The sequence below is a fragment of the Sciurus carolinensis genome, unplaced genomic scaffold (genome assembly GCF_902686445.1).
Source record: "Sciurus carolinensis unplaced genomic scaffold, mSciCar1.2, whole genome shotgun sequence".
Lineage (NCBI taxonomy): Eukaryota > Metazoa > Chordata > Mammalia > Rodentia > Sciuridae > Sciurus > Sciurus carolinensis.
This window is the reverse complement of record NW_025920122.1, coordinates 307,290-334,985: the sequence shown is the minus strand read 5'-3', so window position 1 is coordinate 334,985 and position 27,696 is coordinate 307,290. Positions and strand designations below refer to the sequence as shown.

The window sequence follows — 27,696 nt, the reverse complement described above, 5'->3', positions numbered from 1 at the left end:
CAGAGCCAGAGCCAGAGCCATGTGGAGTGTGCCTTAGCTGGGCTCTAAAGGGAGACAGGAGAAGGGAGGGGAAAAGTAGAGTGTGACTTATAGCTTTTTAGATTTATTTTGGCTTTAAGCACAGAGGGCAGTGAGGTGGTTGGGCCTGGGGTCAGTAGACTCCATGCCCCTGAACTGACACCGGCTTCTGGGGTCTGTGGCAGATCTCTCAGCTGTTTCAAGGCCTAGTTCTTCCCTCTGTAAGTGGAGGAAGAAAGCAGCCCAACTGCCATTTTGAGATGTCCAGGGGACTGGCCAGGTCACTAAGAAGAGGCCATCACTCACCACCTCTGAATGACCCAGGATCTCCATGGGCAGATGTGGGAGGACAGCTCAGCAGGCTGCACAGTGGCTCAAAGCCTGGCTCAGCAACCCAGGCCCAGGTCCAGCATGTCCAGATTTGTGATTCTAACTGCCAGCTCCCTGGCCCTCGGCTGCCCATCTGAGGGCATCTCTGGGTCACTAGGTGGGTGGTTGGTGTGGGGCCTGGCACAGGCCCATGCACAGTGAGCAGTCTCCTGGGGTCAGCTCTGCATGCCTCCTGCTTCCTGTGCCTGTGGGTGGACCCATGGTGACTGGAGAGGCTCCTGCGCAGGTGGCAGATGCTCCCAGAAGTCGGGGGCTGCATGATCCTCTCTTCTCCAGGTGTTTTCCAAAGTGGGCGCTGTGGGGAGCTGCTCCATCTCCAAGAAGAGCAAAGCAGGTAACTCATGGAAATCTTGGCTGGAAGGAAGTGGTTGCAGAAGAAATTGTACCTGCGAGCGGGGAGGGCGGCCAGGCTTGTCTGAAACAGCCCCTCCTCTCTTCTGGAGACTCCTGCTGTGCAGTCAAAGAGGCCCATGTGTCCTGGGCTGTCCAGAGCCTCGCAGGCTGTCACGTGGTCCTGGAGCTGTGCACCTAGTGGGCGGGCAGGGAACCATCAGCACCCGGGGTCTCCCTCCTCCCCACTCCTTCCAGACACAGCAAGAAGAACTGATTGTGGGCTTTCCCACTTCAGTTCCAAGGGAAATGACCCATACATAGAACTTCTAGATCATTCCACCACGTCATTAATCTGCATCTCCCTGGCTATTAGCTAGTGGGCAGGCAGAGATCACTTGGCCTCTCCCTTCAGCCCTGGGTCTTGTTCTCACACTCCTGGCCTCTCCTCATTCGTGCCCTAGTTCCCTGCAGAACATGAGCAAGGACACATCCTTTGTCCTTTATCACAGCAAGTACCCCGTGCAGCAGCCCTTTGATTCGTGGACATGGTAGGGTGCAGCAGGAGTCGAGTGACCGCTGCTCATTCACGCCCTAACTGGCCTGGGCCACCAGGCAGTGAGCACCAGAGATGTGATCCCTGTCCCCAAGTACCTGCAGTAGCTGGGGGACATGTGAGCTGGTGGCTTCAGCACAGGACCAAGAGGGCTGTGGCAGGTTCTTCAAGTCAGAGTGGGCCTAGAGGCAGGGAGGCTGAGCAGCCTGGTGGCAGAGGCCGAGGCAGGAGGTGCCCTGGAAAGGGAGGCAGTTTCCAGCTTAGGAAGTGACTTTTATGCCCTGCAGGGATTTGGACTGCAGCCTGGTGGGGAATCACCGAGGGTTTTAAGAAGATGCTTCTGTGTGTGAAGTTAGAGGTCGCTTGACTCTGTCTGCTCAGGCTGCCATGGCAGCAAATAAACCAGGCCGCAGGGACACTGCCCCTCTGGGAGCCTGCCCTCGCCCCTGCGAGCACTCAGCAGCACCTTGCCACCCCATCTTCGATGTTGGAAGCAGCTCTTGGGGTGTCCACTGTCCTTTCGGGAGCCTGCCATCCAGTCAGGCATTGGGGAGAGCTAGGTGGTATCTGGTCAGCTAGGTGCAGCAGGACGAGCTGTGCTCGGCCTGGGACTGGCATGAAGGATGGCTGGGCACAGGCGGCTGTGCAGCAGCAGGTCATACTGCTAACCCTTGAGGGGTACAAGGAGAGATGGTGGGCAGGGCTCATGCAGAACTGGCACATGGGGGGTCAGCAGAGCTGGGTCCTTGGCACCAGCATGTGCCCCTCTCCCACAGTTCCAGGTCAGCATTTCCTGTGGGCTGATCCCACGGGCGCAGAGGCCAGGAGCCAGGTGCTGCTCTTGGCAGAGACCGGCCTCCCAGGCAGTATGGCCCTGCCATGTCGGAGGCTGGGTGAGCTCCTCTTTCTCAGGAGTCTGTTTGACACTCAGGTGCAGACGCCACCAGCCAACTGCCCACAGCCTTAGGCCCCCAAACAAAAGTTCTCTGCTCAGAGATCAAACTGACAGTCACCATGGGACAGGACTGCCTGTCCCCTGCAGTTCTGAGCCACGTTTGGGCTTTCACAAAGTTCCCTAGCATGCAGGGTTCTTCAGGGGAGGTAGAGGTGCAGTTAGAGACCTTGTGCTTTGGGGTGCCCCGTGGGACTCCCCAGCGTTACCCCTCTATGACTAACACACACACACTGTCAGGAAGCAGCGCCCCTGGAGAGGCTGCTATTGCTCTTGCCCTCTGACCTCCTGATGCCTTGGAGTGGGGAACCAGGCAGAGCCAGGACACCTTCACCTCCCTGTCAGAACTTTAGACCCGAAATCCAGGAGCCAGATCCAAGTGTCAGAAACACCCCCAGAGGCGGCCCTGGGTGCTTGCGACACCACATGGAGGCAGGACTGTCCAGGTAGAGGCTCCTGCTGGAGAACAGTGGTCAGCCCCGAGTTAGTTCTCTTCCCTCATGAAGCCAGGATCATATTAGGAATTTATTTATCACATCAATCATCTGGTAATTAATAGTGAAACTTGGTAGCGAATTTGCTGGGACAAGTAGTTGTAATCGGCAAGCCTGGAGCTGAGGTTATGTGGGGGCTGGAAAGGGAACTGGAAAGGATCCAAAACTGAGCCCTGATTCACTCCGTGCTCCCTCTCACAGTGGGCCCCCTGTTCCAGGAGTGCTGCTTTCCATGGGGTTTGGATTCTTGGAGTACTGGAAGCCAGAGCAAGCCCAGAAAACCCTCAAGCAGCTGCAGGTAAGCAGACTGTGAGCCAGGGTCCATGCTCTGTGCCCTTCACCTCAGAAACTGGGGGCAATCCCTGATCTCCTGTCCTGTTGGGCCCGAGCTTTTACCAGTTTTCCAAGCAAGGAAGACCCCTCTCAGCCCCCACAGCCACTTTCATTCACTTATTCCACTCACGCGCTTGTGTCATGGGGCTAGTTTATGACAGTACTGTGGTAGGCCTGGGATGACCCTTCCTCTTTTTAGTGGGGAGACGGGCAATGGAGCCATGAATTAAGACAAGACAAGATCATGCCGAATACTCACATGACTTCCAAAGTGGGACTGCCTTGGGCTGAGTGGGCTAAGAGGAGACCCTGAGGAGCAGATGGCTGAGATGACACCTGCCCACATGAAGTCACCTGCACAGAGACCTGTAGGAAAAGCCATCCAGGAGCAGAGGACAATATGTGCAAATGGCCTGTGTGTGGAACTTGAGGGAGCCGGGGGTATAAGCCCCTGAGGGCAGCTGGCAGAGCAGTGTGTGGCAGATATCAGGGGAGGTGGAGGTGTTTAGGACAAGATTTGCAGGTCACTTAAAGGATTGGATATCAGCCTGAAGGCTGGCGAGACTGTCAGGGGGCTGGGAGCACATGGGGAAGGGTCTTATTTGTCCTCCAGGACAATTTCCAGTCCCTGTGTGGAGACGAGATGGAAGGAGAGTGGGCAGGAAACCCTCAGTGGTCAGAAAACAGTAGCTTGTGCCAGAGATGGGCAGCAAACTTGGTGGGAGGGGTAGGAGAGTATTTGTAGATTGAACATCTGGTGCAGATGGAGGAGACAGCCTTCCTGCTGAACCCTATGTCCAGGGATAAATGGGACCCTTAGCAGGAGGAGGGAGCCATTGCTGCAGGGAGCACATGGCCAGGGGACTGTACCACCCCAGGGAGCCGATCTCACTGAGGCCCATGTGCCAGGCCCTGCCAGGGCATGGAACAGGGAAGAGCACTTCCTGGTCTTTGGTTAGACACCAGAACTCCCAGTGTGTCACAAGCATTGTGTGCTGTCAGCTCAGACATGGCTCCTCAGACTCTATGGTCATCTTCCTCTTGCACTCAGGTCAAGGTTCAGTTCAACTGCATCATGCAGACAGCACACTGCTCAGCCCCAGCAGTGTGCACGTGTGTGCCTGTGGCTCTGGCTGCCTGTGGCTGCTCTTGGCCCATGTGTGTCCTCAGCTGGGACTCGGCTTTGAGTCCTCTGCCACCACACCCCACTCAGTCTGCAGAAGCAACTGTGTCCTTCCAGGGAGAAGGTGTGAGTCTACAAGCCACTTTCTGGACAAGGTGCCCACTGATGGACCATGGGAGGCAGATGGAGGGAAGAGAGAGAAGGAGGCCACACCTGGGCAGGGGCACAGGCACCTGGCTTCCAGAGTTACTCCTGTTTAATCCACTTGCAGGAAGCCTTTCCCCATGTGGTGATGCTTTAAAGCTTATAGAGCTTTAAAGAAGATGGGAAGCAAACTGAAGAAAATGGATGGTGGGTGTCAGGTGGGAGTGGGAGGGAGAGTGTCCATGGGACGTGGGTGGCCAGCTGAAAATGTCCAATGTGCCCCAGTCGCACCCTGCTCTGTCCCTCACTGGGCATGCTGTCCAGGTGCTCCCTGGAGCACAAAGCCAGGGACCCAAGCCCACAGAAGTACACTAGGGGTCCTGGGGCCCTGGGGCCCTGTCTGGAGGGCCTCTGTTGATGGAGGTATAAAGCAGTCTAAGGCCGATCCCTGGTGCTGTCCCTGGACAATCCCTACTCACTGCTGGCTCCCTTTGGCAGGGGTGCTCCCCTCTCTGCTGGACCCCAGCACCTGCCAGGACCTGGACCTATGGCAGACCTGATCTGGCCCCAGATGGGGCCAGGTGGGAAATGGGAGCTCAGATGGGCAGGTGAAGAAGAAAGGAGGAAGGTTGGCCAGCCCTCCTGCCCAGAGAAGACCAGCCCTGCCAAGAACAAAGAGCCCCAGAACTGCTGTTCAGGGAGGCACAGAGCGTTCCTGACACCGGCACAGGGAGCCTGTCCCCCAGAGTCCTGAGCTGCGCCCTCTGCATGGGTGAAAGAAGAGGCTGGGCCCCTGGAAAATGCTGAGTTTGTGCTGAGATCAGAATTGACGGACGCACAGTGATGGCTCGGGGAGGTGCCCTGCCAGATCACGGTGGTACCGGGGAAATAAGCCCTGACCTTGCTGCTGGGGAGCAGTAGCCACACGGTGACTCCCAACTGTGAGCACGTGAGCTCTCTCCCAGGGAAGGTGGAGAGACCTGTGTTCACCCACACTGGGATATGCCAGGGGGACTCGGCGCAGGACCTCAGCCTCAACTCAGCAGAAGCCATTTGGGCGCCACCTTGGGCCCTGGCTGGCTCAGTGGAGGGGCCCAGGAATCTGGCAGGTGCTCCCCTCCTCCCTGAAGTTCCTGCAGGCCCATGGGCACTAGGGCTCCTGTGGCCCGACTGCCCAGACACCTCCCCTCTGTGTGGGCTCCCCCTGTGTGCCTGTGCATCTTAACACTATTCAGCTGTCATCAAAGCACATCCCACCTGACACTTGGTGACCACCCTCTGTGGGCTGCTTTGCTAGGCAGGATCTCAGGCTTCATTCTGAAGAGTGAGTTTTAGCAGATACAGGTGAACAGACAGGTGGAGGCCCAGGTGTCCAGCACCACGCCTGCAAGGTCAGCTGGGAGGGGAAAGCTTCCTCTGCACTTGGCTCTCAAGCCGAGCCACCTATAAGACTGTCCCTGGTCTAGATGCTTTTGTGTGGCCTCTGTTATTTTCTTTGTTCATACCATGTTAGAAATGACTACTTTACTTGGAAGAGGAAATGTAGGGTGGCTCTAAGACAAAGTTCATTTTTACAAGATTACATGGAGATCACAACATCTGCCTTTTTCACTTAGCATTATGCCATGAGCATGTTCCCATGTCATTAGATGCTTTATATAGGGACTTTGGATTTATACAGAGACACTTTATGTAAATGTAGTCACTACTTTTAAATTGACTCACTTAAAACCACTGTCTTGATGAACACTCCATTGTTTTCCCCAGGTTTGATTTTAAAACTTACAATTCACATTCTTGGTGGTTTAAATCTTAGTGTGTGTCTGTTTGATTGTTTCCTCAGGAGAAAAATCGGGAGTTATAATTGCTGATCCAAAGGAGGTAAAGTTCTAGGACATGCCTGAGACATGGAAGTTCTGCTCTTCTGAGATTTCACACAAAAGGATACACTCATCAGAGAGGTATGGAAATGATGCTTAATTCCTAGCAACAGCTGACAACCTGAGTATTTTTTGTTTTGTTTTGTTTTTGAAAATCTGCTTTTTTTTGACCATTTAAAGAATGGCACCTGGTTTAGGTTGTGTTCTCTTGGCAGCTGGTGAGGTTGAACAGTTCTCATATGGTGACGGGCTGCTTATTAATCTTTTCTGAATTGCCTATTTGTATCCATAGTCCTTTCGTCCATGGAGATACCTTTATTCTATTGATTTGCAAGTACTCTTTACATATTGAGAAAATTAACAGCCTTTGGATACTGCATGTTTTAAGTATTTTCCCCACTTTATCATTTTCTCCTATTTTTTAACATGAAAATTGTATGAAAATTTGAGGTTGCCAAAACCATCAAATTTTTCCTCAGTGTTTCTAGGTTGATATCATGTTTACAGAAATCTGTCTGCACACCAGACATGTATGTATAAAATATTCTTTCCTTAGTTTCTTATGACTTTACTCTTGTAGTAATTCATCTGGAGTCTATATAGATATGCGTCCAATGGATTTATCTGTTTACAGTTGAGCAGTTATTCTGGTTCAGTCTGTCTCCACTGATATAAGGTGCATGTGGCCTTACACTAAAGGGCAGCACAGCTTGGTTCTATCTTTGCCTGCTTTGTTGAACTCTGCCTTGTCTCTGGCACTGAATCAGCCTTCCTGTTTCCTTACTCGTGTGAACTTCCACATCCTGCTTCATATACATTCATGAAGTTCACAAAACTATGCAGAAAGATTTTTTTTGTGTGTGTATGAATTTCATTTGATTTGCTAGTCAATTTTGGGGTGAACTGATATCCTTACAGTATATGTCAGATTGTTCATCTAGGAATAGAATGTGGTTTTTATTTCATTTGTTTCCTCAGTAAACATATTGCTGGCTAAAGGATATTTTTCATGTTTATTGACTTTTATTTTTATGTCATGTGGTTATTCTGAATAGCTTTTTAATTATTGCTGATGTATAGAAATTTATTATATTCATAATAGTATTATTTTGCTGCTGAATGTCTACCTTGTCACCACAGTTCACATTTCTTGGCTCTTTGTGATTTGCTGTTTGAGAGAGGAGAAAACCTTCCTGTTGAAAATAACAACAGTTGTGGCTCTTCTTTTCAGCTCCTCAGGTTCCAGATAAGGATGGGTGATAGGATTGCTCTTCTCAAGGTGCCCACAAAGCTAGGGAAGCACTGGCCACTGATTCGCCATCTGGGACACAGGTCCCTTGTGAAGTTTGGTGGTTTTGAGTACCAGGATTGAACCCGGGGGTGCTCTACCACTGAGCCACATCCCCAGCCCTTTGATTTTGAGGCAGGGTCTCCCTGAACTTGCAATCCTCTTGTCTCAGTCTCCCAAGTTGCTGGGATTGCAGGCATGTGCCACTACACCCAGCCCTGGTAAAGTTTGGTTTCTGTCCATCTCCACTGAACTTTCCAGCCATGGCTCACTAGTACTCCTCGACATTCTTCTGCTCTTTCTCTATCGTTAAATGCATATGTATTTTCACTCTAGGACTTGAAATGTGTAAATTTGAAGTCTAATTTCTCTGGTGGCCATACTTGGTGTTTCTAAGATATTAGCTCTGCAGGAGTTCTCTGCCAACATCAGGACTTGCTTTCACTGTGCAAGACCAGGGAGGACCTTCCTCCCTCAACGGAAATGCTCTAGAACATGTCAAGTGAGGTCTGGGACTTTACAGCAGTAAATAACCAGTGGGGGTTCCTCGGCACGTCAGGGAAGCTTTTCTCTCAGTGGTGAAACTGCATGTACGGTTGCACATCTGTGCCAGGAGTTCACCTGCTGTGTCCTCCACTCAAGTCCCATGGGTTCATGGTGGCACTTTGTGCCTGTTTAGAAAGGCCTTGCTGTCCTTCTGAGTGCTTTGTTTCTGGCACAGGGTCCTGCACCAAAGGCTGCACCCACACTCACCTCAGAGCTGGGTCCACCTCAGGCTTTGGTTCATGTGCCTGACATGCAGTTTACCCTGAATGCTCCAGCACCTGCCAGGGAGCCTCCCATGCTGCATGAGTCTCACAGGGTTTCTGGTCACCATGGGAGCTCTCTGCACTTTCTGCTCTTCACGTGTCTAACAGAGCTTCTCTCTGAATTGCCCTGGCCTTCAGCAGGCCCCAGGAAGGGATCCCAGGTCTGCAGTGAACTTTCCTACTACCAGTGGGCTCTGCTTGCTTCTGTGAAGACCTCAGTCCCCAGCTTGCTTTGTGGTTTTTCTGAATCCTCCCATGTCCCATCTTCCTGTTCCCTGCCAGTTCTTACCCAGGTGCCTTCTGGCAGTCTTCCTCTTCACCCCGTCCCTTCTCTTGGTTCCCTGCAGCCTGTGTTCTGAGCATTCTCACTGAAAACGTGAATGAAATGCTTTCAGTTTTCTTCAGCCTTCCACAGAGGGTGCTGTTCCTCTGAACCCTGTTCTTCACACCTGATGAGACCTGGCCCTTTTCTGTGTGGCTGTGTAGCTCCGCCACCTCTGCTGGGTTCTCCTTTCACTGCAGATCCTGGTCAGGAAGGGTAGCCAGCAGTGCCCTTGCCACCTGCTGTGATGTCTGTAGCCGGGTGTTATACACTGTCCCTGGCAGATGTCCAGCTGGCAGGATCTGTGGCAGGTGTGAGGCTGGCCTGCTGCTCTCTAAGTACAGTCCTGGATACATTGGAAAGCCATCTGTCCCTCTTCCCTTTCCTATAACACTGTGGGAACCACTCAGCCACTGGAGCCTGGGCTCTGCCCACCACCTTCTACTGCTGGTCAGTCCACCATTGGGTCAGTGAACCCAGGAGGGGTGCAGAAAGAGACCAGGAGAACCTGCTTCTGAGAGGGTCCCAGGGCAGCAGGTGGCAGGTGGCAGGGGAGGACTCTTGTCCCAGGGCACTGCTGGCCTTCCAGACCTCAGTGTTCTGCTGCCTGCCAGCCCCCATCTTTATTCACGCTGGGCCAGTCCATCCTGAGTGCTTCCTCCTCGGCTTGGTCAGCAGTAACCCCAAGGACAGGAGGAGCCAGGTGCTTCCCAGCCCCCGTTACCTCCTCAACCCTCACAGCAATCCCATTGCCCACGGATGGGGCGTCTCCTGTGGGCCACAGCCTAACCGCTTTTCTGTTTTTTACTCCTTTACTAATTATTCTACAGACAGAAGTTTTCAGCTGGTACAAGATAATAAAGTCTCTGAAATAAGCTGGCCTTGTGCCTCTGGAATGCCCCTTGATTTTAGCAGAGGAAACAGCAACAGCGATCGTGGCCTTGCTGACTCAGGGCAGAGGGGCAGCTCTGACCCCAAGTCGGGTCTCCTTGGTGTCTCTATGGCTATGTAGCTGTTTCCTGCAGTCCTCTTGTCCATCCACGGTCCCATCCTGGGCCTGTTAATCTGGACCCTCAGAAGCAGCCTGTTTTTCAAAGGGAGTTTGTTCTCAGCCCACTGTGAGCTCCTGTGCTGTGATGGCCTGCCTGCCCCAGGCCAGCTGCCTCCTGGCCGTGGGCAGCTGTGGTCCACAGCTCTGTCCTGGCCCCAGGGCGTGGCTCAGCCCTGGCCGCACCTGCACACCCACCACCAGCCCTCCCCTGCCAGGCCCTGCAGCCTCCACTCAGCCTGCCTCTCCCTCTGGTCCTTGCTCCCAGCTGCTCATGACTCAGCCTGAGCACTCGAGCTTTGCCTCAGGCTGCGAGGAGCCGAGATGAGCTCCCTGTTGTGGAGGCCAGCAGAGGAGGGAAAAGCAAAGGACATGGCGGTCACTGCGACAGGGTGTGCTGGGGCGTCTCCACACCTGGACAGCCCCCATCATCACAGGCATGGCATCACTCTCACCTCCCAAAGCCACACGGCAGTCACTTCCAGGGGTCCACTCTTGTGTGTATGCTGCATGTCTTTTGAGGGGGAAACCATTACAGCTGGAGGACAAGTGGCCATGGTCAGGTCCTCCTCTTGGAGGAGGCAGGTGGGACTGCCGTGCAGCAGATGAGGGGACACGAGGAGGCTGCAGCCTGAGAGAAGAGACAAGAGGCAACTTCCTGGGGAGAGTGAAAGATGGCAGCTTGAGGCCAGCCCAGTGGAAGTGGGAGCGTGAAGGCCCTTCTCAGCAGGAAGTGGCTCTCTCCTGAGCCCTGGACCTGGCCCTCAGGTGGAGCCTGACCTTCCTGACATGCCATGCTTCAATGCCCTCTGGGGATCCACCTTGCATTGCTAGAGGGATCCAGAGGCAAACCTGGGCTGAGGCACCCATTCTGGTGGTGTCTGACGGAGCAACCAGAAAACTGGCCTTGGCCTTCTTTGATCAATTGAATCTCAGGCAGTGACATTGCAGCTCCTGGCTGTGCCCTGAGTGGCTCCACGTCACCACCTCTGTGCCCTGGGTGTGTGGCCCTAGGGCACTACTCCAAAGCTGGACTCGCCACTGGGGGCTGAGCCCCATGTGGAGAATGACAAAGCAGCTCAGCTGACAGCCAGCACCAGGCAGTGGCCTCCAGACCCAGGAAGAGGGGCTGCAGGGGCCCAGGCAGGGCAGCAGGGGCCGGCCAGCCAGCCTGGTGAAATATTACATCCTTAAGTGGCTGGTTTGTGGGTGGGTTGTTGTGTAGTGACACCTGACTGGCAAAGGTGGAGACTCTGAGCGGGGGCAATGCCATGGAGGCCTGAGCTACTGGCGCTCCATGGTGCAGTGACGTCTGGACCTTCCCATGGTTTCTCTCCCGCCAGCTTCTCCACAGTCCTGTGACAACACGTGGCGCTTGGCAGCACATGTGTCAGGCACCAGGTGACTGAGGAGGGGCCACCAATGTCCCAGCCTAGAGTCCTCTTGCAGAAGACAGAGACCGCAGAGCTCAGGGCAAACAGCAAAACAGGCTGCCTTTACCATGCAGAGCTGAGGGCAAGGGATGCACTGCCTGCTGGTGTGGAGAGTGTCCGGTGCAGGCACCCTTGGAATTGCCTCTGCACTCAGGCCTCTCAAGTCCATGAATCTTTGGTTAGACTATCAGCTGGCAAAGGGCACAGACTCAGTGGTGTTCAGCAGAAGCTGGGAAAGCCTTCCCACACCAGGCCTGGGAGGCCAAGGGAGAGGAGGCCTTGGGAGTTCAGGCCCTAACAGAGCAGTTGATTTGTTCTGCTCAGTCAGCTCCGTGATATTAAAATGTAAATAAGTCGGTGCGTGTTTGAAGACACGTCTAAACACACTCATTGGCATAGAAAGGCCTCTCTTAGGTTGGCCTTTTCCAGAAGTGTATTTGCATTGTGAGCCAAGGCTGTGCCTGACTGCACCCTAAAGATTGAGAGGAGCCCAGTGGGTGAGCTGAGGACAGACAGGCCCTGAGTGAGCCCGGGCCTCAAAGGCAGATTAGGTCAGGACCTGGCCCTGCCTCGTGAATGTGTGGGGGGTGGTTGTGGCCAGAGACAGATGTGTGGGCTGTCTCAGCAGCACAGGAATGTCCTGCTTGAAGAAGAGGGACTTAGGTGCTTGGAGCTGAGTGGGAGCTGATGTGCTGTGAGTGATCCACCATGCTGGCCGCCTCTGGGGACATGTGGACAGAGAAGGAAAGGGGCTGATTTTCTGGCCTTGTCCATAAGCCCCATGAATAAAGTGCTCTGATTGGATAGATGGTTTCTCTTGGGAAGCCTCCTTGGGTTGAGGTATGGGTGCTCTTCCAGGGGCAGCCGGTGCACTGTGGCCGGCCTGATGGGCAACACCCAAGTCCTTTCCATCTCGTGCTCTGCCGTCCTCACGAGCTCACTCCCAAGGGCACCAGGATGTCTCCCTTCTGGCATCTGGAGTGTGGAGAACAGGGAGAAGGCGAAGCCCTTCTGCATTCCCTGGCTCCTTCTCTGTGCAAGGCACTGGTGCAGGAGATGCAGTAGGAACAGGAGGGGTACAGCCCTGCCCTTGTATAGCTGATCATCTGGCTGGGTTAGGCCCACTTTTCTCTTGCTTTTTCTCTACCCAATTTCCAGTTGTGATTTTCATACCCAGCCAAACTCTCAGTCAAGATGGGCATCAAGTTCAGTGTATACTCCTCCCGATATCTATTCCAACTGTCTTCTCTGCCCAGAATTAAACCCCTCAGCTTCCCACCTACCTTGCCTGCACCATACTACCAGCAGGAGGGCCCTGGTAACTAAGATGGCACTGTGGTTCCATGTGCATTCACTTTCCCAGTCTTAGTGGATGGGGTCCAGATTCCTGAGAATAGAATCCAAGATCCTCTGGAGGGCCTCTGTCCAGCCCCACAGTCCTGTCCCTCATTGCCTCTTTTCACCTCCACACACACACACTCACACTCCCATAAAAACCCCTGTCCACACCACATTGCTCCTTCTTGCTGTCTTGAGTGGCATCCCTCTCTCACTTTCTTGGTAAACTCCAATTAATTCTATACTTCCATTTCTTATAAAATATTTAGTGTGCATATAGTTCAAGTGTGAATTCACTCTCCTGCAGCACTTGTGCCAAGCACAGAACTCCCTGCCTCCCTTGCTCCCATTTACCCTCCTCAGACACGATAATTTTCAACTTCCTATTCTTTAGTTATATATCTCCATGTGTCTAAATAAAAGTGTCTAGATTGCTCCTTCTTGGAGGTTTACCTTAGCCCTGACTTGCTGAACGCCTTCATGAAGACATGAACCAGCTTGCTCTTGGTATGCATGCCCTCCTGACGTGGTGGTGCTGACTCTCTGAAGCTCCTTCTACCAACTGGACCTACGTGGGTGTTGAGCATGGGCACTGTGCACTGTGCCATGACTGCTTTCCCTTTGCTGGCTGCCCAGGGCTCCCGGAGTTCACAGCTGTCCTCGTATACCCTCATTTTCTATGTACTTACAACTAATTACAGCCTGACACTTCTCTACTTTTCTAATGCTCCGAATTGCAGGTCAACTCCTGGCATCTCTCCAGAACCTTTTGGGGGTTGGAGAACCTCCCGGCCTCACCAATCATCGTGGTCTGAGGATTTCTTTGTGCCTCTCTCATTTCCTGGTCCACATTTTCCCTTTTTCCTAACTCACCCCTTCCTTTTTTGGAGGGCTCCCTGCAGTAGTTTTCTGATAAGGTATACATTTGAGGTAAATTTTTTGAAGAATCTGGTATGTCTGAAAATAATCCTGATTTTGCCTCATTTTTTTTTTTTTTTTTTTTTTTTTGCTATTTCAGATAGATACAGAAGTCCAACAGGAAACACTTGCATCCAGGATGTGAAGTCCTCCAGTTTCCTGGGTTGCTGTGGAGAAAGCTCTGGTCCTCTGGTTCTCTGTATGTGACTTTGGTTCTTTTCTATCATGTTCTGGACTCCACAGTGCAGTGTACTGATGTGGATCTACAATCATCCCTTTCCTGGGCACATGACTTCTTCAATCTGAAAACTCATGTCCTAGAAATTTTCTGAAATTAATGATTATTTCTTCTCCTATGTCTCCTCTCACCTCCTTCTAGAATTGCTATTATTAGGATATTGAACCTGCTCAACTAATACTGTAATATTATCTTAACCTTCTTTTTATATTTCTAAATTCTTGTCTCTTTCTATTATTTTATATAGAAAAATAAATCTATTTCTTAGAGGTTTTGCTCTACCTTCTAAGAGGTTTACTCTACTTCGTTGTCCAATGCTCTGAACTTCTCATTTCTGCCATCATATACTAAATTTGTTTTGTTCTCTGAGTGATTTCTTTTTGTGGCCTTCTATTCTTATTCCTTGGATATAACATCATCTCTTATTTCTTTAAAGACATTAGTGATGGCTTCCATAGAGTTTGTTTCTTGTGTGATCTCTGATTTATCTGGATACATGTTTTGCTGTGTTTGTTACCCTCTCTTCATGTCATGCTGCAGCCTGTGCTCATGTGTCTGATGACACTTGACTTTAGCTCATGAGTGAGCAGGAAGCATTGCAAGGCCAGTGGAAACTCCAGGCATGTAGGGGGATTCCATGCTTGTGGGGCTTTCTGTGAGGAGGCTTGCTGTTTTTGCACGTTGGGGATTTCATATCGGTATCTTTAGGCCTGTGTATTTGTCCATTTGGATTGTTCCTCTTCTTGGCTGGACTCATAAGGCCTGACAGCACCTGTCCCGAAGGCCAAGCAAGCAAGGAGCTGAACAAGTGTGTGCCTCTGTTCCCTGTGGTCAGTGTGGTGATGCAGCCTCCTGCTTCACTCTCTCGTGGGCCACGCCCTGGCCTTCTGCTGGGCAGGGAAGGGCATCTGCTGGTCTGACTATGTAGGGCCTCCAGACATCTGACCACACTGAGGAGAGACTCTTGCACAGCCTGCCTCTTTTATTCCCACCTGTTCCCGGCTTCCACAGCCGTGGTGCTGGCCACCACTGAGCCGTTCTGCCTGGCCACAGAAGGCTCTCCTGGGCTTCCCAGCTGGAAGAGCTCTGCCACCCCAGCCCTTCCATATGTATCCAACCCCTCCAGCTCCTTTCCAGATTCCAAGCTCTGTCCTCTGCCCTCTTCTTCACCCCAGTGGGTATGGGCCTATCAAAGAAGCCCTGTGCTGTCTGTGTGGGGCTCAGAGCAGGATCTATCTGCCAACTTCCAGGTTCAAAGCACAACCTGGCCCTCCTCTGCCCAACCGCCTTGGTCCTGCAGATGGAAACACATGTGCACATGAATGTGTGTGTGTGTGTGTGTGTTATTTGCACACATGTATTGAAATACATAGAACTCAATAAAATCTGTATAATAAATGATTCATTCTTTCAGAATACTGATCCCGATCCAAGAGCCCAGAAGCTAATGTGTGACCTTTGCTTGATTGTCCCATTTGCCATCCTGCTGCCTATGAGGGTCTTTCTGAGTCTCTGAAGGGTCATGTAGGAAATGCTTGTGGGTTTGCTCACCAACCCACTTGCTCTCACTTGCAGGCAGACAGAGCAAGGTGCAGTGTGTCTTCTGTGCTAATTCTGTCTTGATTAGATTGTGTGCTGCATGCAGGAATCCTACTGGGCTTACCCTTGTCCCCAGAGTGCCCAGCACAGAGTTTCCCTGCAGTGCTCCACACACACTAAGGACTGAATGAAGATCCAAACAGATGAATGGATATGTGAATAAATGTGCCAACAGATGGGTGGTGGAAGGATGGGTGATGGTGGAGGAGTGGATGGATGGATAGAAGCTGTGTGGAAAAGCAATGACATGATTTGCTGGGAAACCCTTGGCAAGCCCTAAAGTTATATGCATAAATTAAAGCATTCTTGTTGTCTATGTGTATATATATACATACACACATACATCCCCAGCCCTTTTTACTTTTTATTTTGAGACAGGGTCTTGCTACATTGATTAGGGCCTTGCTAAGTTGCTGAGGCTGGTTTGAACTTGTGATCCTCCTGCATCAGCCTCCTGAACTGCTGGGGTTACAGACATGAGCCCCTGTGCCAGGTGTTGGGTTTATAGTCTTCATGCTATGCTTCTCGGAAACATTGTGAAGTGTCTTCAGAATCTTTGCACCATAGATATTGGTTCTTGGCATGACCACGTGGAACAGAGGAGCCCTAGTGATGGGTGTGCACCACCCGTCTTTCCTACTCTAGACTGTGGGCACATGACGTGGGAAAATGGCTGACACACCACCTTCTCTCTTTCACCAGAAAGTCCAGAGTTTTATCAGGAAGAGATGACGTTAGAAAAGTCAGGAATGTGCTTATTGACTATTTCTATTGTATGCATAGGTTTGATTCATTCAGTTTAGTTTAGCTACAAAATTGATCTTTTTTGGGAAAAAAAAAAAAGAAACAAGGAAGTCTTGAGACACCCTAGGCAGTTTTGATGTCTCGGTCGTGGACTTGAGAGAGCCACACTGGCTCCTGGGGAAGGGAGGTGGATGGAAGGCTTGTGTTCTACATCCCTTAGCATGTAGAATCGTGGTTTTCAGCAGGGTGGTCTCACCCCGGGGGTATGTGGCAATACTTGGAGAAGTGTTTGAGTGTTTCTGCTGGGTGGGGCACTTGTGGTATGCACACCACAGAGTGGGGCCAGCAAAGCACATGACAGTGCACAAGACCCCCACACACACGCCACAGAGACTTGTCTGGTCTGACTGTCCAAGAGGCCGAGAAGGAGGGTCCTGGTGTAGGTGCAGCAGGAATGGCAGGGCCTGCAGTGTCCTGGATCTGGGCTGGGGGCGGGCCTGGTGAGGAAGCTGCTCTGCGCACAGCCTGCTTCCAAGGCCCGAGCTGTGGCCTGCTGTTCTCAGAGCTGTCTGGCAGGGGGTGCAGTGCTCCTGGGTGCTGAGGGAGAACCATCCCTCCCAAGGGTGCACCCGGCCATGCCCATAGAGGTGCCCTTGTGCTGTGGTAAGACTCAGAGCTCGCAGAGGCTGCCAGGGAGAAGGCAGCAGGAGCGACCTTGCTCATGGTCCCTTAAGAGGGGAGGCTGGGCATCGGTCTTCTGCCATCACAGGCTTCTGAGGTCCAGCATTGTCTGCTACAGACTTCCTGATCAGAAGAGCTGCCTGAACTGCTGGGAGAGAAACAGCCTTCCCCCAGGATCAGCTCTGCACTAACTAGCTCCCTGTCCAGGAGCTTCAGCGAGATCCTTGGACCTTAAGCTGTAAGGAAAGAGAAGGACCTGTTTTTACCCAAAACCTGAAGTGGGCAATGAACGGATGTGTGCTGGAGGGAGAGACTTCAGGAGATGGGTGGGCAAGACGGGCGGGGCAGGCTTTCGTTGGCTTTTGAATCACTCCCCAGCTCTCTCCTCTGGCCTGTTTTTCTTTATTTTCTTTTTTTTCCCCTGAGGTGGGGGAAGCACTGAAACAGAAAGATTAATCTAACTATACATTTGAAGCTTTTAAAGACTCCATTACAGGACTTACTATGCTAAAGGAAACACACCGGGCCTGCGGCAGCTTCTTAGCAAATCCCCCATGCATGTAATGATTCAGTTAAACATGGTGCCAGGATCCTTTCCCATGATTTCTATGTAAATTGGATGCTTCACAATTACTATAATATGTGTGAAATTCCACTTATTATTTCTTTTAACATAGAAACTTTTCTCACTTAACTCACTGGCCAGAATATTTGAGACATTTGCAATCATTAGAGCATTTTTGTTTGATCAAACCTTGTGGGATTATACTTCAGAAAAGACAGAGGGAATTATATTCATTGCAAGAAAACAGTCATTTTAAATCCTAAGGGGCACCAGGAAAATTTTCATTTTAGTGCAAATTCAATGTTATATCTTACTTCGTTTTACAGCAGGGTAAGCCTTTTATCTTTACACAATTTATAAAACCCAGCATGGAACAGGACTGCGGCAGGCAGTGGCAGATCAGGCTGATAGATAAATTGATGCTTTACAGACAGAGGGAGCTGTGATGTCTATGGGGCTTAAGGTAATAGCTTTTTCTTGGGGAGATTTTCCTCAAGACCCTAAGGGAGGCCACGATATATTTCCTGGTTCTGCAGTTTCCAGCATGGAACGTGGTTTTCCCTTTCCCAGGGAGGCTGGAGCCATGCCAGCCCAGCAGGTGAGTGGGGCCAATGTGGCTCCCATGGACACAGGACACTCACCTGGACTCCGCTGGAGCCACTTGCTGCCAAAAGCCCTCACTTAAAGAACGTCACTTTTTTTTTTTCAAATAGATTTGATAATTTAAAAAAATCAGGGATAAAAGGAAGCATTATTACATATAAAACTGATTTCTTTCCTGCATTGAGCTGTTAGGATCTTTCACGAGATAAGTACTCTAGTTAGGGCTTGGTATTTTGGGAAGTACATTTTCTGCTTTGGTCATTTGGGACACTTTACAGAGGAAAAACAGCAACTTAAAGAGGCTTTGCATAGATACAACCTGAATTTTAAGTGCAGGGGAAGGAGGAGTATTTGTTTTCAACAAATGATTAGGAAAATTAAATTCAGGTCTTGAATAATATCTAATTATATAAATACATTTAAATCATTGAGGCAGATTTATTTTCTTCTTTCTATTTTTATTGCATTTTAAAATGTAATTTCTAAGTGACATGACATGGTATTTCTTTCCCAAATTTTATTCTCCAAATTTATAACTGATAAAGGCAAGTTGAAAACTTTCTATTCTCTTGAAGAACTAACATATGGAGTAAAAATTAGTTTTATTTGTACTTTATATTTTTGTAGCTGTATCCCTCTAAGAGAAGATATTTACATTCTCCCAGAAATCGGAAACAAGTAGTTGTCATTTCTCTATTAATGTATTGTCCCTTCACATTTTGATAGTAACATTTTTAGACATACATAGGAAATTAAAATATGCCATGTAATATACAAATCCATAACTGCATGTTTGTGTATATGTGTATGAGAGAGGCAGGCAGAACACAGAGAGGGAGGGACAGGCAGACAGGGCCCACAGAGGAAGCTCCAGAATAGAGCAGTGAGGTCATGGTTTCCCTCTGGACGTTGCCTCGCAGGTGCCTAACACTGGAACTTACCAGCAGAAGACTTATATGTTGAATCCAGCAGGCCGCATGGTCAACTTTCCCCAAGAGAGAGATTTTGGACTTTAAATCAGAGATGGTGACTGAAATTTAAACTCATGCCATGTTTAAGTGAAGGACAGGGAAGACAGGCAGCATGGGCAGCAGGGTTGGGGGCACTTCTCAGTGTCGAGAAGCAAGCCCAGCTCTCTCCCACAGGCCACTGGGGCCCACACTGAGGCACAGTATACCCTGGCCATGCAACCTCCTGAATGAAGGGCCCACTCGTACAAGCCCATACAGGTGGTGCGATGTGGCATAACTTGCACATGATGGGAAGCAGCAGTTCCTGGGCCCTGGGTGGAGTCCACTTGGGGCACAGTTGATGGAGTTGGGTGTATCCAGCCATGTGCTTCCTGGTGGTGCCTGCATCCATGAGGCTCAGGCTGGGGACAGGCTTCTGCACAGACGCAGAATGAAAGACAGATACAAGGAGGATGGACACACCTTCCCCTTCAGGTTGAATTAGTAGAAGAGACAGTTTTAGAAATCTTAAATTGGTAATGTATTCATAGTGAAGCAGGGAAAACCGGGTGCATGTCTTATTCCTCTTTCTTTGCCAGCGTATTTTCAAAGACCTCCTATAGTTAACATTATAATATAGTTAGTCACTCCAAATCATCGGGTGATTATAGGAAAGCTGTCGACCTTGGTTCACGCTCTGAAAAGGCTGCAGCAAATAGCTTCTCCCTTTGCCATGGAGATTGGGCCTGCTTTTATGGTTACTCTGGAGACCAGAGCCTTTCTGTTGTTGGTCCTTTTCAGTTACTTTAGCTATTAAAACCCTCTGGTTGAGACAAAAGGAAGGAGGAATGCAAACACTTCAACGGGGAGAAACCCCCAGCCTAGAGGAGCAGAACTGAGGATGGAAGAAATGAAAGCCATGCTGCCGGGCTGCTATGTGCCTGCCAGGGAGGCGGCCTGCTCTGGGGAGGACCCTGCACCTGAGGCTCCTAATCAGACTGGGCAGCAGCACCTCCACTCCCCAATCCTGGACATAGAAGGACTGCCCTGCAGCTGAGGTTCCAAGTTCCTCCTGCCTGCACAGAGACCACAGTGCCCTGTTTTACCATGAACCCGGGTTTAGCAGCTTTGAGAACACAGCAGTGCAGGATCCCCAGAAACACTGGTTATTTTATGATGCAAATTCACCATTGGAAAGGCTGCATGCATTTTATTTTTTTTTAAGAAATTGGAGCCAAAAATCATTAATTTCCTCTTTCTCACAGAAATAGAACAATAACCTAAAAAGATGAAGATCCTAACGTGGCCAAATATTTTACAGAGCCAGGGGGAGACTGTTTGGCACAGAGAGGCATGGAGAGCCTGTCCCCAGCATGCGCCTTCACCTCACTTGGTGGTGTGTCCCCTCCCAGGAAAAAGGAATTCTCTCTCCAGCAGGAACGGCCAGTTTCACAAGGGAGGGTCTGCTGTGGTTACTGTGGTCACACTAAGTGCCCCTGTTCACAGGCCCCGGGCAGTGGGCCCCTGCCTGTCCACAGTCCCATTTTCATGTGAAGTATTAAAGGTGTCACCCCTGAGTCCGCATGGCCACGTGCCCTCTGTTGCTAACACTATGGGATTTGTCCTGGGAGTGGAGTTAGGACCCAGACACTGAGTCTCAAAAGTAGCAGCCAATTGATAGCATTGGGTGTTTGTAAGCCAGAAGCAGCATGGAGACCAGGGGACAAGGAGATGCTTTCTTTTTGATCTGTGCACCGCTGCTCAGGGGTCCGGTCACTCTAAGTGAATCCGGCCAGCGATGCTCATCCATCTGCTCTTGGCATGAGGAAGTCTCCATGCAGTGCCATTTGGAGTGTTCTGTACAGGACTCCAGAATACCCAGGAGCCTTCCATGCCCCCCTCAGGCCAACTAGAACAGTGGCCACATGGAGAGAGCTCATGATAGTTTAGGATTCACATGGCCAGTGACTGCAGCTGCTGCCTGCCTGTCAGTAGTTCTCACGTGGTCTGGGTGACTCTGACCCTAAGACCTTGAGAAAGACACCTCACAAGGGCACCATCCCTGTGCAGGAAACCAGGGGCCCACTCATGGTCCTGAGACACTTTCAATGTAAATCACTCATTTCTTTTCCTCTGAGCAAAATCATACCCTGGATAGAAGCCACCTGTGTGGCACTAATCACACTGGACTCATGTTTACAGGGAATTCCAACTGCAAAGTTATGCCTAGCTGGACTCAGTGGTGCACCTAGGACTCCTGCTACCCAGGAGGCTGAGGCAGGAGGACAGTGTTTGAGATCACCCTGGACAATTCAGTAAGACCCCATCTGAAAAAAAAAATGTCAGGACTAATTTTCTAGCAATCATGCAATTAACTTTAGCTTTGGGCATAGGAAAGCACCTGTGTGGGGAGAGGGGAGATTAAGAATGCCTGCACTGCCTCCCACCTTCTGTGGTTGTCGCCTTTTGTATACCATATTCAACTCTAAAATAAACACCTATTTATTGCCTACTGCATGCCAGGTCTTCCCTCTGGGCTCAGAAGTAATTTAATGTGCACACTTGTGAACTCCTGGAATTGCCTTTTGGAATGTCAACCAGTGACTGAGCACCTTCTGAGCATCTTGGAGGCGGGAGGGCATTTCGTTGCTGAATACCCACTGAGATGGACCTGGGTGGGCTGCGCCTATTATGTAGTCCCTCTCCCTGCCTGCTGTCTCTGATCCATCATGCAAAGTCTCCTCTTTCTCAGTCCCTCATCGAGCTGCTTCCTTGAGGGGCTCTATTCTGTTCTGTTTGGAGTTTTTCGCGGTATCTATGTTGTGTTCAGCACAGATCATTAGGTGAAACGAGACTTTAAGTCCATGACTCATCCTACACAGCCTCACCTTGATATTTTACCAGACATCAACCTTCCAGACACCCCTTTTGTTTTGGCCTTGTTATTAAAATTGTAGTTAAGTTTGGACTGACTGTGAGTAAATTAGTAGTTTCTGTAACTTTGTCAAAGTGCATTGTTTTCCTAAGTAAATGTCGCAGCTGCTTCAGAGATGCATATGAATTCTTCATTTGAACTTTCTGTTATTGTTTGAAAATGGTTCATCACTATAAATGTCCTTTGTGTAACATCAGACATAACTCCAGAGGTTTGTATATTAAACACTGCCATCTTTTATAAATTGCTATTCAGAAGTGAGTTTTTGCTCCTTTGAAACCAGAGATTTCTGTCAGCGGCTTTTCATATACCATTCCAGAGTCACACTCTTAGTTTCCCATTAACCCAACCTTCCTATAGGAGAGAATGCTGGGCTCACAGGTGCTCAGGAATGCTCTGCCTGCACAGCCATCTGTATGCCAGGTTCTAAGATCCCACCCTCTCTGTGATGCTTTTCTCGATGACCCCAGCTCCAGCGAGTGTTTCATACTAGTTCATGCAGTTATTGTCTGTCTGGCTAATTTGACAGTTGGGAGTGTGGTTGGCGTCTTCACTGTCACACGCGAGGAGAGACTTCACACGTCACTGCAATTTCACTCCACCTTGGTTTATGGGTAATCTCCCCACTGGACCAGAAACTCCCTGAGAGCCAGGACTGTGTTTGGGATGTTCCTGTGGCTCCTCTGCTCCTGCTGCTGTCCTCTGTCCCTGGCACGTGGGAATATGTTCTTTAGAGCGGCTTGAGCATCAGGGTAGCTGTTGAGCATCCCAAGTTGAAGCTGTTTCCTATTTCAGAGGACAACAGGCTGGAATTCTAGCCCAACATTTCCCCATAGACATATTGACACAAATCACACAGGCTTGGATTTTGTTATTCTTGACATTGAGGTGAAACTTCTGGGCCAGCACGTCAGGTGCTGTAGGTGGCTAATCAGGCAGACATATAGTGGAACATGACTAGGGAGAGCCCTGGAGATGTGGCCACCATGGCCTTGGGGTGCAGGGAGTGAGACCTGACCCATGCCTGCCCTGCATTGTGGGAACCCAGGATGAGAAGTCCTCTGAGGAGTGTGGCCTGCTCCTCTTCCTGTCCCTACTCCCACATTCCTACTGTGCTGCCAGGTTGAGCACCATGCTTTGTGCTGTTGACCTGTGTCTTCAATGTGAAGCCCCCAGACTCTCAGAAACCAGCACCTTGCATTGAAGGTGTAATGGGTGGAAAGATGGCAGATTGTGAAGATTGTTTACTTCAGTTGCATAGTAAGTGATATTATGCTCTCTGGGACAATAGGGCTTTTCAGAAAATATAGACATAGTTTATGGAGATTTTTTCATTACATTTTAAATAGAATCCTGTGTTTTCTCCTGGCTTTATAACTTGGGGAAAGTATTTCAAAAATACACAGCAGTGATGAGCAACTGTGAAAGCCACATGTGTGCAGGTTTGATCTGTATATTTTTATGCAAAGGACATTTTATGCCAGGACAGACAATAAATGCATCTTTTCCCTCCTCTCTAGTCTATTATTTGAATAGCTTCAGTACCCAGAAATTGTGTGCATTGATAGGGTGTGGGTCTAGTGGTTCACTCATTTGACTGTTTGAGCCACAGACAATTGTTGGGGAGGCTTTCCAGGGGGCTTCTTTGATGGCTCCAGAAATACTTTGTTTATGGAAGTTGTATTTATTCATGGAAAAGTACACAGATTTCTAAAAGCCTCTTTTAGGTCAGAATCACTAGAAAAGGAGTGTCAAGTTAAGGTTCAAAAGTCACTTTCCAAAGGAAATGTCACCAGGACATGCTCGGCATGTGAGGGGGTCTCATGAGTTTGCCCAGTGTCTGACCTTCCGAGGACTTCCCAGAGAATGGCTGTTGGCACAGAAAATCTGGACTTTGGGCTCTAAATGTATCCTGTGTCTCTCTGACTTTGCACTTCACACTGCTTTGGACTCCTTTCCCGAGTTCTGAGATCACATGCACGGGAAAGAAGAAAAGGGATGCTCGGGCAACCTGCCCTGGTGGGAGCCGGCCGATTGGCTGCAGTGAACATTCACAGGGCATCTCTGGTCCCAGAGTTTAGAGGCAGGGTGGGTCTGTCTCAGCCCCCCACCAACTGAGGATGCAGACAGGACCAGGGTGGGACACGTCCCATTCCCCTGTCCACAGAACTTTTATGTGAATGGCTGGATGGGTCTGTGGTCCTTCCCACAATTAAAAAATAAGGCCAGAAGCAGAGACAAGGCGTGTTCTAAACAAAGCCTCGGTGATGGAGACACTTCAATTATAGCTATTTTATTTAGCTGGCAGCCGGGGCACTCACGCAAGGCTTTGAAAAGGACAGAGTTTCCTTCATGTTTACACTTTTTATTACTCTATAGGATCAGGTCTGTTGCACACACAGAAGGGGAAGTCATTTTATTTTACACAAATCAGCTACTTAAAGTAAATTGAGATATATGGTATTAACCTCTGAAATGAGTGACTTGATGTGAATAAAGAGGTGGTGTGTTGTAAATCAGCCCTGACAGCCAAGTGGGGGAATTGACAGAGCACTGTAATCACTCCCAACATCCCCTGAAGTTATTGATCCAGAAGTTCTGTATTCCCCTTCACATAATACAAGCAATTTCATATAATACCTTTAATAACGGCCCATTCAAACTCAAGTAGCCATCTGAAGCATTGTATCTAATGGGGAGCGGCCTCTGCTGAGTAAGCATGGCGACTGGAACACAAAGCGCCGGTTCTCCTTTTCACAGGTAACAGCCTTGAATGAGAGTGAGCGCTGAAGATAAACAGCTCCTGATGCCAAAGAAAATGAGTGATTAATTGCCAGCTTGCTAAATATGTTGTAAAAGACGGTGAGCAGTGGGCACAACATGGAGAGAATGGGACTGGATCTGGGGGTTGATAAACTTCTTAGGTCATCCATACACCACTATCTGATGTTAATTACAATGGAGGGAAGACAGCTGACAGTATTTAGCTGCCAGGTCTTTACCTCCTTTCCAGGTGTTTTTCCCATGAAATGTTCCCTGGATTTTATAAGCTCCTGCTCATGCTGATGGATTATTCCACAGCCTTATCAAAGCTTTGCCAGCTTCTCATTAATATATAGAGCAAGCTTCACTGTCCTATATATCATCATTGTCTTCCTTGTGGGGAGGACTAATCAGTCAGCCATTATCAACCAGTCAGTAGAAGGGAGGCAGTCAGACCTGATGGCAGAGAATCATGGGAGACCAGCAAAGGTTAAATTAGGCTGACAGCCTGATGATGATGATTATACTATAAATTAAGATATGGTGATAAAGGAGAATAAAAGACACAATCTGAAGCAATATTGGTTTAACATGTCTCTTTTTCGTTACTGTGAAATGGCCATAACATTTATCACATGGAACAAGAATGGATGTTTAATGACCATGATAAAATGGAACAGCATCAGATTGAGAACCCAACAAGTTGTGATTACAATGTCAGGCACTTTTCCACTGGTGGAGAAAAAACGGGAGATATAGCATATGTTTTAATCATTCATGCATTATTCTGTAGAATGAAAAGAAAATAGATCTATTTTAGAAATGTCTTTCAGCCTTCTAGATGGAAAACCAAAGGAAACAGTTAATATATTCTTCTGCTTCTGAGATCATTTTTATCAATGAAACAATATGAAGTTAAGTGATCATCCCTCCCATCATGTCTCTGCCACAGATGCATGTTTATTAGCAACTCATTCAAGACTGCAGAAGGGCTCTCCATGATGTCCCCTGCCCTGCTGAGTTTGGAAAGGGAGTAGAGGGATGTGCCAAAACTCCCCTGCATGACTTCAAGGGATGTATTTATAGGCTCATAATAAAACACAAGCAAGTCACAGTGGGTTTCAAAAATTAAGTGAAATCTTGGTCAGCTGGACAGGGCATCAAACTACCTTTACAAATATACATCTTTAGGTCCAGAGGCTGCAGCCACTGAAACCTCAAGGAGACTCCAGCAGCCTCATGACAGAATGTGGAGCAGGTCCCTCTGTGTGTGCTGGTGTTGAATCTCATGATTTCCAACCTTTCAGCTTCCTAAATATGTGAGCGACTACCACTGTTACTCACGTATGTGGACTTCATGAGACTCATGTAACAGCTGTGGGTCACAGATCTCAGAGTATGGGCAGGTTGGCAGACAAGATAGCTCACAAATTCCACAGCTAAATTGGCATCCCCAGAAGGACAACTTGTTTTTTTAATTTTAATTTCATTTTCAGTTTTCTAATATCAGGATTAATGGAAAAAGAAACCCCTTAGTTCTCACTTGCCTCCTCTGCAGTTTATCCTTTAGCGTGGAAAGAAAAAATACTACAGTTTAAAATAATTCCTGTGTTGAACTTCAGAGGTGGGAGGTTGGGAGAAGAAAGTGTTCATAGTGCTGTGTGAGACTTGGATGTTAATGGCTCACAGACTCTTGGGTTGGAACTTTTTCTTTGCAACTCAGTTTTGTCCATGTACTCCAGGGTTTCTCAGGCTCTGCACTATTGATGAATAGTTCTTAGTGGGAGGCAGGGAGCTGCTCTGGATATTGTTGGATGTTTGGCAGCATCCCTGGGCTCTATGTACCAGATGCCAGTAACGCTACGACACATACCCATGGTGACAACACAAAGGTCACTGTCAAATATCCCCTGGGGGAAAAATCATCCCTACTTGGGAACTACCAATTTAGCCAGATGTGGCCAGAATAGGCTAAACTGGCATTACTACCACCTGCTCTGAGAATACATTACCCTCTGCTGCTCTTCTCGGAATGTCAGCAGCTACTCTTCCATGGTGCTGGCTCTGTGGAAATGAATCAGGTGTCTGCAGCATGGAACATGTGGGAGCAGTCATGTCAGAACAGGGTGTAAGTCACCTGCGGCCAGCACACTGTAGAGTGCACAGCCATCACTGGGCCACCACCACTGGGCAGCAGAACGATGGTGTGCATGTCTGCTAATCTAGACGTGGAGGAGATCCTGGGACTTGTCAGTGAGCCACTGGACTGAGGATGGCCATTAGGTGACTGAAGTGCAGCAGGGAGAGGACCAAAAGCAGTTCTGGGACTCAAGAAGGGACCGAGGCCATGTCTCAGCACTAGACAGAAGGCACTTTTTGTGCACGCATTAAATGACATGCAACCCATCTACTCCCATGGCATCTGTCACGTTTTCATCATGTGGTTACACATTTTATGCAAAAAAGCCCTCATGGTCTGAGACCATCTTGCTGTTTTGCTTGGAGACATGTTATTGCTTTGGAATCATGTCTCTGCTGTCCTGGAGAAGATGGGATGGGACTGTTCACCCATTAATCCTCCCAGTTGTCCGGCTCGTGTGGGCTTCATGAAAAAGCAGAGCTGGACTTCTTGCTCCAGTCACTTCCCTGCCATTCCCTGGCTGGTCAGAGCACCTAGGCCTCCAATGGGACAGTGGAATGATCATCTGGCTCTGAGCTATTTTTGATGGCCCCCCTCTTCCAAGACCTGGATGTGCCTAGGGGGCCAGGGGCAAGAGACCTGGACTGTGCACTGCCTAGCTCTGGGGTGTTTGGGTGGATGTCAAAGTTTGGTGCTCTGCCCAAGGGTGGGAGCTGCCCCCTGATAATTCCTATTTCCAGGTCACCACTGCTGGTCTGAAGTCTAACCAGTGGTGGAGTGAGATTTATAAAGCTGATAGGTGCAGGGATGCACACCGTGAGAACCATGGCCAACCCCTTACTCCTTGCAAGAGAAGCTGTAGACCAGACTCCTAGTGCCTCCACAGAGCTGGTGAGCATGAACTCTGACCTGCCACCTGGCTCTCCGAGGCTAAGGGAGCCCTGATCTGACGTTAGCTCTGCAGGCCTGTGTACACTTCATCATTTGGAGATTGGTTCTGATTTCGGCATGTGAGCTGCAGCAGGAAAATATCCTGCTCCTTAGCCCATTTTATCAACTTTGTTTTGTTTGCTGGAGTCCAGATCCACATCGCCTTCGAATA

General features: G+C 49.5%; 1 pseudogene; it reads left to right on the top strand.

Annotated features, from left to right (window-relative positions):
• The window catches only part of LOC124973792 (probable RNA-binding protein 19), a 956,910-nt pseudogene extending 943,083 nt beyond the window's left edge, over positions 1–13,827 (top strand).
• The last annotated feature ends 13,869 nt before the right edge of the window (positions 13,828–27,696 follow it).